We start from the raw sequence: 12609 nt of genomic DNA, 5'->3' as shown, positions 1-12609 counted from the left end.
GAGAGAGAGAGAGAGAGAGAGAGAGAGAGAGAGAGAGAGAGACTGACTCAGCCCTGAGCTCATAGCGGGCTCAGGGTGGGCAGAAATCGGAACCTTTCACCAATAGCCAGAATCTGTCCCTGTGTTGGACAGTATCTAGCTGTTCTGCTGGGGTACACGGCTTCACACTCTAGTTCACACTGTATATCACAAACCAGACTCTCCTTCCACACCCTCACCCTTCTCTCCCGACTTCCAGCTTAATCCAGCACCCTTGGCTCTCTGAATCCCACAGAGATGAACACAGAAGAGTCACCTTATGAGGGAATGGAAGGAGATAGGGCCAGAAGTGATTACTGGAACAACTTGGAGAAAGTTCTGGAAAGTTATCAGTGCAATAAGTTTCAGCAAGCCAAAGGAGGCCACAGAGTACTGGGTGGGAAGTCAAGAAACAGCTGAGTGTGTTTGCCGTGTGTCACTTGTCGGCCCCTCTGGCTCTACTACCTGCAGTGTGTCACATTCCCAGTACGATCACCTAAAGTAATGTCCCCGTGTGCAGACCCCACCGGGGTCAGTTAGGGATAAGCCTAATGTTTGAAGGGCTGGTGACCCAGTCATCCCAAAGGAGTCCTCTCAGCACTCTGCGACAAATGCCAACAATGAGCTGGAGTTTCTCGTGGTCCCAGCTGCCCTTGTGGCTAGTTAGGACCAGGTAACAGATCTGGCCAACGTACCAGAGCTGACTGATTTGTACTACCTCCTGCTGAAGCATCATCTCCTCTTGTAGTGACTTCAGTGTCATCTACATGGTTTAGAAGAGCAGCCATAGACACACCAGGGTCACCATCCGAAGCACCACAAAAAGCAGAGACGGAGGCCAAGCTAAGCAGATGAGCAAGCAGGGGATCTAAAGTCCTCAGGCATGGAGGTTTACTGTCACTCGGCCTAACAGAACACAGAGGCCGTCATTCTGATTTTCACAGATAAAGAATCGGAGGCCACACCACAGCATATTAATTGCAGATCCAGAGCAGCCACACACCTCTTCCTGTTACAGCCTGTTGTGGCTTCCTAAGATTGATCCCCTCCTGTGAGCAACTATGTCTCCAAACTTCTTAACACACCTGTCCCCAGAGATGGCTGAGTGATATATGCAACTAAAAGGATTCTCAGGAAGGTGCCCTGAGAAAGAATGCTCAAGTGTGTGTGTGTGTGTGTGTGTGTATGTGTGCAAATATGTGTGCACGTGAGTGTGTGTATGTGAGTGTTTTCATGTGTGTGCGCATGTGTGTCTGTGTGTGTTCGTGTTTGTGTGTGTGTGCACGCACTCGAGTGTGCAAGTGTGTGTTCACGTGTGTGCGCATGAGTGTTTGTGTGCACTCGAGTGTGTTTGTTTGCATGTGTGTGTGCATGTGTGTCTGTGTGTGTGTCTATTTGTGTGTGTGTCTATTTGTGTGTGTGTGTGTGTGTGTATTGAGAGGGTGGCCCAATTTCAAACAGTGTTATTGGGGTTCTGGGGTTCAGAAGAAGAACCACAACACAATGGCTGAGCACACAGGATGAAAAGCCAAGATGAGCTAACCTCAAACCCAAGCCCCACTGTCGACTCCACTATCTTAGAGCCTTATTCTCCTACCTATAAAATGGGAACAATAACTAAACCCCCCAGAGACAGGAGATGAGGACAGCGTGTAGTCCAGCCCTGACTCACAGGAACAGTCTCAAGTGTTTATACCATGCACACATCATGGTCACGATGGACTAGAACAACAGCTTTCCTGGGGAAGAGGCAGGTGCAGTCTGAACTGTCCCCTCCCAAGCAGTTTGAGGAAAGCTGCCCCAGCCCAGACAGTGAACATAGTCTCACTTCGGAGATCTCAGACCTGGCCCGCCCACATCCAAAGAGGGATCAGGATCAGCTGGGGAAATGCAGCCCACAGATCCCAAGAGCATTTATCTGAAAGTCCAAAGTGCTTTAGAAGAGCCCATGGCTGAGGTGATTTTGGAAGCTGTTTATCGGGCCAGCTTCTCATCAGCACAGGCGGGCTTGGTACTCAGTTAGGGTGGGAAGCAGAGCAGAGAGGAAAGGAAGGACTGGCAGATAACGGTGGAGGGACTAGACGACTAGACATAACACTTGTTCTCCTGCAACAGGGACAGGGCTGCCCACTGAGGTAGGAAAGGAAGAAAACAACCAGAAGACCAACTTATTGACAATATACCACCCCTAACCACCAACAATGGGAAGATAACTGTTTGCTGTGCTGAGTATTTTACAAGGATCATCTCATTGAGGGACCACTGCAGGCTGAAGGGAGAGACTGCTAATTCTGAACATGGAAGACACCAGAAGGTGGGTGACCTAAGGTCACATAATTGACAAGCAGATAGAGAGAACTTAAACCCAGATACTCTAATCACCATGATTAGAGTATCATAAACAGAGAGCCCGAGGCTCAGAAAGGACAGAGACTTAGTTGAGGTCACACAGCCTTATCTATGGCAGATCAAGCCTTCTAATTCCTGGTTCTCTGGGTTGTCTACTCAATTGTGTCTAGTCACAGCACTCATGAGCCTGTTTCTGCTTATGTTCAACCCAGAAGTCAGGGATCTACTGAGAGCCTGTGTCAGCTGCAGACTCAGGGTTCACCATGTCATTCCATCTCTCTTTGTAAAAAACAAAAACAAAACAAAAAATAAAAAAACAAAAACAAAAAAACCCTTGTGATCTGCCCCACTCTGTCACCTAGAGCACCGACACTAGTCTAAGGTACCAGTCCTGGTGGCAGGAGGAACCGAAGCTGGCATGCTTGCCTGAGGACATCAGGTTGCAGGGATGTGGATCAGTTGCCATCATCTGTTCCCTAGGACCAAGTGCTGGGTTCTGCACGCTCTCTATGGAGTCCCAGCTGAGTTCAGACAAAAGGTCCTGATTCCCTTTTGCAGTGGCTGATGACATGGGCCAGAAGAAGACCTCTCTCAACAGGGAGGCGTTGCTAAAATGTGTGGTCCAGCCACAAGCCCTGGCTCTTCCCAGGGAATGGGGGCTAGATAGGCATCCAGACAAAGACACCTGCACCAGCTGCTGTAACACTCCTAGCAGGGATGGGTCACAACATTTTCTTCTCTTTACCCCAAATTTCTGGACTGATCCACACAAGCTGAACGACTACCACTGGGTGTGAATCCACTGGGTTCTAGTACCAGAGACTAAGCGAGAGGAGGTCAAGCACCCTGGAGAAGCAGCAGCATCTGGTTCAGCTAGACCAGAGGCAGCATCCAGCCTGGCTGTCCAGAACCCCAGAAGTCTTCCCTAGGTTTAAGTCACAAGGTCCCCATCCCCAGAGCTGTTTACAGAGAGGGAAGCAGAGCCACTGGAGAAGGGACTCACCCAAGGCCTCGATGAGAAGCTAACTGGCTAGGTTTCAAATCTGTCCTTTCCCCTCTACCAGCCCCTTCCCACAAATGCCCCTAATACCTTGACTCCAAACCCAGCCAGCCCCAAGCCCAAAGCACTGAAATGTCATTTAGATGGTAGAAAACTATTCCCAGGCTGGCATGTTACTAAAAGTTTGGGGGAGGGGTCTTCTAGATTCAGATCAGTCTGTCATAGGTGCAAGTCCAGAGGTCTGTTTCCTCAAAGCTCCCTGGAGATTCAATGATTGGCTGGCATTTTGGACTCGGGGACAGAGGAGACAAAGAAATGAGCCTGGGCTTGAATTACAGATAAGTCAGAGACTGGGGAAGCTACTTGGAGTTCAAGAGACAGGACCAGAGGCATGAGCAACTCTGGAAGGTGAAGAGCCTCTGTGTCCTCTTCAGTGTGGGGGTTGGGGTGGATAATGAGTAAAGAGAAGAGACAGAAAGAAAAGAATATGCAGGTCTTAGGGTTGGGGACATGCTAATACCCAAGTTCTAGGGGTGGGAGGGGCTGTCCTACTAGACTTCACACACACACACACACACACACACACACACACACACACAAAATCATTAAAACCAAAACAAACAACACACTTCTTTTGTTTTCTCGAATGTCTTAAAAACAAACCCAGAGACAAGGGCTCCTCCCCTCTTTCCTTTGCCTCTCTGTGTTGGCTCTGCCATTTCAAACAGAAGCCAGCCTGATAGATAGGATGATCCGTCTGATGGAAACTTTGTCCTGGACCAGGGCACTAGCTGTATCCAATAAACACATGTGGCTTCTACCCAGTCTAAAGGCAGAACCCCATGTGTATCTTTGGAACCCATTCCCAACACTTTAGTGTGTGTGTGTTTGTGTGTGTGTGTTTGTGTGTGTGTGTGTGTGTATTGGGATGTGTGGGGTAGCTTATATGGTGAGCACAAATTTCTAGCAAGGACACATAAAAACTTTCAGTCAGTGTGAAGCCACAGTCTCTGGTGAGCTCATGTGTACTCTCTTGGGGGAACAGAGGGGAGTTTAGACAGAAGAGGAAACACCAGTCCCTACAGAGTCCCCTCCACATGAACAGCCCTACACACAACAAAGATGACGCTTTCCACAGACTATGGCAGTCAGCATGTCTCTTTCCACCAGCACAATACAGCAGTCTAAGAGCACAGGAAGGAAGGTGAGTTTTCACCAGCATGTGAAACGTGATCAGATAGATGCATGTGGGACCTCAGGCCCAGGACATGGAGAGCTATCGATGATGGCTGGAGAGTATAACCCTTTTGATGAAACCATAGAAATTCCTATGCCCCTAATGTACCTATGCCCAGGAAGAAGACAAACCCTGCCCACGACGCCCAGAGATCTGGCTGGGACCAGGACAAAAGATGCTACTTTTACAAAATGGCTGGGTTTCAGTAACTTCAAGTAAATCCCAACTAATGTTCTATCCCATTGTTTCCATGCTGGCTTGCTGTTCACGTAAAGTTTCTTTTGTTGTTCTGTGTGTAAATTGTTCACTCATCCTTGCCAGCAGCCCAACTTACGATCTGTCTGATCGTTGCACACCAGTCTCATAGTGGGACCTTCCGCCCTATTCTCTGGGACAAAGTGGGGAGCTCCTCCAGACAGACCCCACACTCCTTGTAGCTCTCGGTCTGAGAAGCTCCTAGGTTGGTCTGGAAAGCCGTTCGGGCCGGAGAAGGGCGCCCCCTGGCGGGACAACTCCCCTAGCGCAAGCAGGACACGGAGCCCGCGCGCGCCCACCTCGGCCAGCCACGCTGGGAACCCGCGGCCACCACACCCCACATCCGGCCGCAAGGAGCTCCGGACCCGCCCGTGAGCTTCTTGGGTCTCCACATCCACGGAGCTGGACACCTTCCAGAGCAGGGAATGATAACCTGGGTGCGAGAGCAAATCTAGGAGCGTATCCTGGCCCGCTACCAGGGTCCCATGAAAGCGACGAGCGCTCTGTGTCCCAGCCCGATCGGCGATCCGCCGCACCCAAGCTTGGCTCTGAGTCCCCCGTCGTCACCTACCCCTGCCCAGGGTCACCTGGGCTCACCTCTTCACTCTCGGTACAGCCCCGACCAACACATCAGCCCTGGGAGTCCCACCTGCCGCCTTACTGTCGCCTGAGCCCCCGAGATCGCCGGCCGCAGAATGGCTGCACCTGACCAGGGCGAAGACCGCGACTCGAGCATGCTCGGGGGTCACTCAGTGCAGCGCTGTCCCCGCCCGCAGGGGAGTCGCAGCAGAACTTGGGGGCCGCTTCTCCGAGCGTCCTGGGACCCGCATTGGTCCGGGATCTCCCCTGAAGCGCGCGGTGTCCCAGGGCCAGTACGCACAGAGGGGCTTAGTGATTGAATCCTACCTGGCAGAGACTCGGCCGCGGGGTAAAGTTTCCCTAGGCGCAGAGTGCGCTCGCAACTTGCGGAGCACCGGTAGTCCTGCGCCGCGGCGCTGGGCAAGGCGTCGAGGCGACGAGGAGTGGCGACGCCCGCTGGGGGCCAGGGCCGGGTGGCGTGGCGTGGCAGGGCTTCGGAATCGCACAGCTTTGCGTCCGCCCGCAGCCTGCAGCCCCTGAGACGCCGGCGGCAGCTGCAGAGGCTCACCCGCCACCGCCGCCGGCCACACCTCCCGCCACCCTCCGGCCCGCCCTCCCGCTCCCTCCGCCCCAGCCTCCGCCCCTCGGTCTCCTGTCGCCACTACTGCCGCCAGCGGTGCTGGCGCGTCTGGCCCTCATGGTCCACGGCCGCTCTCTCACCCGGTCCTAGGGCGTGATTTCTGGGACTGTGCTCTCCCGATGTCCTCTGCACTCCTAGCCTCAGCGTCTGAATTTAGGAGATTGCTGGAGGAGGACGAAAGTGGCACGCTGGACTGGGACATTTGTTCCCTGGAAGCTCTCTCGCTGTCATCACACCCTGTGTGGGACTGCAGGGCTGGGATGTGGGATTCTCCATTGCGATGTCGCCCCTTGGTTTCCCACTTGCTGCCAGGGGAGTACTGGGTAGGAGCCTGTGCAGCAAGCTCTATTTAGGGTCATTGTTGGTGACTGCTTCTAGCCTGGCGAACCTCCCAACCCCATCAGCTGTAAATTATAGCACTGCTAAGGATCAGACCTGAGGCTCTCACCTCATCCTCTTCCCCCACCCTGGCACTGGGGTTCACTGAGACAGTTAACCTATGCCATACAGGGCCCATACAAAATTCACAAGAGCCACTACCTAAGAGAAACTCATGAGAGGGCTCAAATTGCACTCCTGTTCCCTCGTTGGCAGCAATTATCTGTGTCTCAGCTTTGAAAAGTCCTGTGAGGCTACACACACACACACACACACACACACACACACACACACACACACCAAACTACATTCTACAGGAGAGCGCTTAGCCCACTGATCTCATCCAAGACAGACATTCTGACTTCAGTGTGGAAGCTGGTGAGGTCCGCATGTTAGACAGAGTTTTGAAGGGTAAACAGAAAAACAGACTTGGTCTTTTCAAGCCCACAGTCCAAGAAGTAAAATGTCTAAGGTCTCAGGGCTATTCCTTTGAACCACTTCACAGAGTCAAGAGAGAGGCCAAGGAGGGGAGTTGCCAGAGTGGCCTGTAGTTGCTAGAACAGGGGACCAGCTGCATAGGTATGGAAGTCTGTTGATATATAGACACCTCTTCAGCTTTCCAAACAGAGTCAAGGGGAGGCCAAACCCTCTGGCTGAGAACCCCCACAGGCTCCTTACTCAAGGCTGCTGCTGTAAAAGACTACTGCATGGGTCTCCTGGGAACAGTGAAGCATCACAGAAACTTAAGGAGAATCAAGCCTTGAGGGAGAGGGCTCAGGCTTGGCAGACAGGAGGGGCCTTTAAAGTTTAGCTTTGGTAAAGGCAAGCACAGAGTAGTTTAGGGGAGACGGTACAAGCTGGGGACCAGCAAGATGGCTCACTGCTTACAGGTGCTTGCCACCAGGCCTGACACCTGAATTCCACCCCAGAACCAACTAAGTAGATGAAGAAAAGACTGGGCTGGCTGCACATCTCCCATCCAGCTGGGACAGTGGTTCTAGCTCCTGGCCTCAGTCTCCTTCTGCCTCCTTGAGAACGTGAGCCTGACACGCCCCGATGAGGGCTGCCTGCTTAAGTGCTTTCTTTAAATCAGCACTTATTTTATATTTTGTTTTACTTAAATGAGTTTGTTTTTAAACAGTGATATGTTCTACCACGGCCATAAATGGAAAAGCAGTGTCGGATTGCTATAAATAGAAGGGTATCATAAAACAAATACAGTTAGAATAAAATGGTGTCATTAAACTCCAACAACGGATCTTCAGTCATAATAAAAGAAAGTGTAACAAGATCCCGCTGGCTGCTTTGGCTAAGCAGGGCTGAGCATCCACAGGCTCACTCCCTCCTGGAGTTCAGTGAGCGCCAGAAAGGTTACTAAGGTCATGTCAGCAACCAACTTGGGACCCCCTCACATCAGGAAACATAATACCTGTATATCAGAGACAGAAAAGTGCCCTTTTCTCCCCCAGAATGGGGACTTTGGAAGTTTAGTCCCATGAGACATAAGACCACATTTTGTTCCTGGGAGAGCTAATCTCCTATTCACAGAGCAGTCTTAGTCTTAGTGATTCCACATGCAAATTTGAGCAAACAACCTGTAGGATCCCTTCAATTGTTCTGTCAGGAGAGTAAGAAAGTTCCCCAAATGGTGGCTTATCAGTTTTCAGGCAGGCAATGGAATATTCCAAGGGGAGAGAGTGGAGAAGGGAGAGGGACAGCCCAGGGGTAAAATGGAAGGATCCGCCAGCCCTGACCAAGGAGAGTTCAGGTTAGCATGGACCCAGGAGCAATCTTGCTCAGAAAGTTGTAGATTCTTCATTTGCTCACTCCAAAGAAACCGTGTGGAGAATTCACTGTGGAGAATTCACCAGCTACTTCACTGTCTAGATGGGGATGCTGGGAAAGAATAGCAGGCTTGACCAATGAAAAGCTCAGTGATGGCCTGGGCCTCCCGAATCCTACCTAGGTCAAGACCCCCTAACTCCCTGCTTTAGGGGGGATTTCAATAGTTAATACTGCCAATTTGACAGAATCTAGACTCATCTAGAAGATGAATCTCTGTTTTGTCTATGAGGGAGTTTCCCAGTTGAGTTAATGGAAGTGGGAGGATAGTGGGCAGCGCTAGCAGGGGGAGGGGAGAGAGGGTGGGGAGGGGGGGAGGGGAGAGGGGGAGGGGAGTGGGGGTGGGGAGTGGGGGTGTGGGAGGGGAGTGGGGGTGGGGAGTGGGGGTGGGGTTCACGACTGAGTAAGAAGAAAGGGGGCTGAGCACCCACATCTCATCTCTCTGAGCCTCGATGGCAGATGAACGTGACCAGCTGTCCTGCCTTCCTGACCATGTCTTCCTGGTGATGGACTGTCCCTCCAAACTGTGAGCTAAAATAAACCCTTGCTTCTCTAAGCTGCTGCTCTCAGGCATTTTGCTGTGGCAACAGGAAAGTAATACATGAAGAATGGAAGAAATGGACTTTGAAAATGCTTACCTCTCCCCTCAAGGAGTTCTTTTGGAGTTCTTTTCTCTAGCACCTACAAGAAGAAAAAGCCCCAAATGTCCCGTTGGCCTAAAAGTCTCAAATCTGTCAGAATCAGCTTGGCCTGGACAAGTCAGGTGTTGGGACTCAGTCCCTGGACAAGGGACACATGGGGAAATGACATCCTGCACAAAGAGCCCTGAGCCAGTAGCTAGGAGTCTGCAGCCTGGACCTCTGCCCTCACCAGGCCTCAGTGCTCCCAACTGGAACATGAGGCTCCAGATGTGAACATGGGTTTCCGCTGGACCATCAGACCCTGCTCCAATACCCTGAGAGTTATGAAAAAGGGCAGAAACACCATCTCCTGTCTCCGGCTCCACCAAGGCCTTTGTCGTGGGCTCTGTGCCACTGCAAACTACTTAAGATTTAAGAGAGCATGTGTCTTTACAAAGAAAGGGTTGAAAGCATAGGAAAGAATGGCAAGGGACTCCAGCTTTGTAATGTTAAGGCCATTAGACAGTGAGCTTCTTAAAGGGGAGTGCTGCCTTGCTTCCAGGACCCCAAGTGAAAGTTACCCTCAGGCATTGCATAGAGAATTCCCACCTGCTGACTGGGGTAGGCCACTTAAAAGCTCTGGTCTTTTTTTCCATCCTTCTTTCCTTCCTTGCTTCCTTTCTCCTCTCTGTGTGTGTGTATGTGTGTGTGTGTGTGTGTGTGTGTGTGTGTGTGTGTGTGTGGTGTGTGGTGTGTATATGTATGTGTTGTGTGTGTATGTGTTGTGTGTGGTGTGTGTATGTATGTGGTGTGTATTTGGTGTGTTGTGTGTCGTATGCATGTATGTGTTGTGTGTGTGTGTGGTGTGTGTATGTGGTGTGTGTGTGTGGTGTGTGTATGTATGTGGTGTGTGTGTGTATGTGGTGTGTGTGTATGTGGTATGTGTGTATGTGGTGTATGTTGTGTGTGTTGTGTGTATGTGTTGTGCACGTGGTGTGTGTGTATGTGGTGTGTGTGTATGTGGGGTGTGTGTGTGTGTACACAAGACAACAGTATACATGCCCCAACACACATGTCTCAGAGGACAACTTTGGTAGATGATTCTCTCCTACCATGGTTCCAGGGACTGAAGTCAAGTGGTGAGGCTTCCTTCACTAACAGCTTATTCTTGCCAGCCCAAGCCACCTAATCTTCCCAAAGGCACCACGGTGGTTATCCTCCTGGCACTGTGGGTGATGAGGTTCTCAAGGAAATCTCTGGCACACATTCCCTAGTAGGTAAAGCTACTCCTGAAGGACATCTGCCAGCACAGGCTCTCCCCACCCCCACTCCCACCCCCAGGTGGTTGACCTCTCAATCTAATCTAGCTTCCCTGAGGCACTTGAAAATTTTAATCACTGCCTCCTTGATTTTTTTTTCTGAATTGTCTCCTTTTATGTGTAATTTGCAATCATTTCCCAAAACACTGACAGTTCATTAAATGTACACTCAAGAGTGATTGCATTTGTTTATCTTCCCAAAGCCTCTCACAGGAATGAATTCCCAGGTCCCAAGGACGCCCCCTGAGTTTGGAGGGATGCATTTTTTGTATTTCCAGGTCTTAAAACAGTTGTAAACCCTAGACTTTCTCCCATTTTTCCCATGCACTGCTCCAGCCCACGCCCCAACCAAGTTTTTGAGGTTTTAGCACAAACCCTCCAGGGACCACTGCCTTCTCCCACCTGGAATACTACTAGAAATAGGGGATATTTGAATGTGCACAGGCATGCGCACACACACACACACACACACACACATACACACACTTTACAGAAAAGGGGCAGGGGTCTGGAGCCTCTACTGGGAGGGGCCATCATCCAGTTTCTTGTTGTGCTCTGTGGCTAAGTTGTCTAGAAAGCAAGCTTGAGGATAACAACAAGAATCCCTACCTGCTGCCCTTCTGTGCCACTTCTGAATCCCACTGTGGAGTTCACAGAGCTCCTGGATGGAGAGGTCTAGACACATCTGTGTTCCGGTGTGATGGTGTAAGTTTGTGTATGGGAGTCATCCATCCTGCCTAATGACATCTTTGTTTTCCAGAGGGAGGCTGGTTCTCTTACTAAGTGAATGTTCTGATCTTGCCTGACTCAATGGGAACAGCAGGTTCACAGGCCAACTGCAGCCTGACCCTCCAAAGCCTTTTTCCTAGAACACCTGCATCGTATTCTTGGCCAGCAGCCAGCTTTGCTTTGCCAGGGTGTGTTTGTCACAGCATAGCCTACTTACCACCCCACTGTGGTCTGCCAAATACGACAGAGGAGTATGCAGGAAGAAAGGCAAGGGATGAGGCTCCAGGCAGAAAGAGCAAACAGAAATTGTTTATAACGGGCAAACCATGATTTTGATCAGAAACGGAGCATCCCAAGTCAGAATGGGAACGTGCCTTGGCCAAGTTTGCTCTGCCAGGCAACATGCCAATGGCCGCACCCATGGCTGCAAATATTCATCTTAATGCTAGCTTTCCTTTCTTTCTGGGTTTTCTCCAGATCTGCAACTGTCCACTGATTCCTTACTTTTATCCCAAGCATGTAAAGCTCTAATAAACTAGAGACAGGCTTCTGTCTGACCACTCCCCGGAGACAGAGCAGGAGCCAATTACAAGGTAGATAAGCATCCCCAGGAGAGCTCCTTACAGATGCTGGCCCAGTACAAACAGCTGAGCTCCATAAAGCTCCCCAGAATGTTTGCTTAGTGGCTTGGTTTTTAAGAATCCAGCCTTTGCTGAAAGACCCGGAGACTCTTCCGTTACAGCACAGCGCACCACAGCTCAGGTCTGCGCATGCGTGAGCCAGCTGCTTGGCAACAGCCTTATTCCAAGGTACATTCACAGTGCCTGACTCTTAAAAGGGACTCAAAAGAATATTTAGTGAATCAAAACATGAGAACAAGTGTGGCTGGAGAGTTGTAGAGTGCTTGTCTAGCATGCAGGAGGCTCTGGAGTCCATCCCCAGCATAAGACAGGCATGGTGGTACAGCCTTAATCCCAGCACTCAGGAGGTAGAAGCAGGAAGGTCAGAAGTACTAGTTGTGGACTACATAGGGAGTTGGAGGCCAGCCCGAGCTACATGAGACCCTGAATCAAAAAAAGAAAATAATAAACAAAGCAAATATCCAATAAATATTAGCATTAGCAAAATGGAATTAAGAGGTTACAACATTTGGTGTGGGGGACATCAAATAGCATATTCTCTTCACACACACACGCACACACACACACAAAGATTCTACAAGGACCTGATATCAAAGCCAACAGGCTACATTGTAGGGCTCTAACTTAAGATTAAATCCATTAGAGTGGCCTTGCGGCTGCAGCTTGATGGTAAAGCTCTTGCCTAACGTTCATAAGGCCCTGGGTTTAATCTCCTTTATTAATTTTTTTAAATGGTTGTATGGGTAGATGGGTGGGTAGATGGATGGATGAGTGGATAAGTGGGTGGGTGGGTATGTGGATGGTTAGGTAGGTGGATAAATGGGTGGGTTATATTGAAGAATGTAAATATAGATTGAGGGATGAGTGGCAAATGGGTGGGTGAATGGATGGATGGTGTGCATGGATATTTTGGTGATGAACTGATGGAAGAGTGAATGAATGTATGGGTAGATGGACTGGGTGGATAGGTGGATGGATGGATGGATGGATGGATGGATGGAT

At 50.4% G+C, this 12609-nt stretch overlaps 1 protein-coding gene across 1 annotated transcript in view; it reads right to left on the bottom strand.

The window, feature by feature from the left end:
- Positions 1-5873, bottom strand: part of Tspan18 (tetraspanin 18) — a 128418-nt gene extending 122545 nt beyond the window's left edge. Inside the window, exon 1 of the mRNA XM_028778482.1 lies at positions 5766-5873. The gene's annotated coding sequence lies outside the window, so the exon portion shown is untranslated. The remainder of the gene's footprint in view (positions 1-5765) is intronic.
- Positions 5874-12609: the final 6736 nt, after the last annotated feature.

Source organism: Grammomys surdaster, unplaced genomic scaffold (genome assembly GCF_004785775.1).
Source record: "Grammomys surdaster isolate TR1022 unplaced genomic scaffold, NIH_TR_1.0 338, whole genome shotgun sequence".
Lineage (NCBI taxonomy): Eukaryota > Metazoa > Chordata > Mammalia > Rodentia > Muridae > Grammomys > Grammomys surdaster.
Note: the sequence above shows the minus strand (reverse complement) of the source record. Positions and strands in the feature narration are given on the sequence as shown.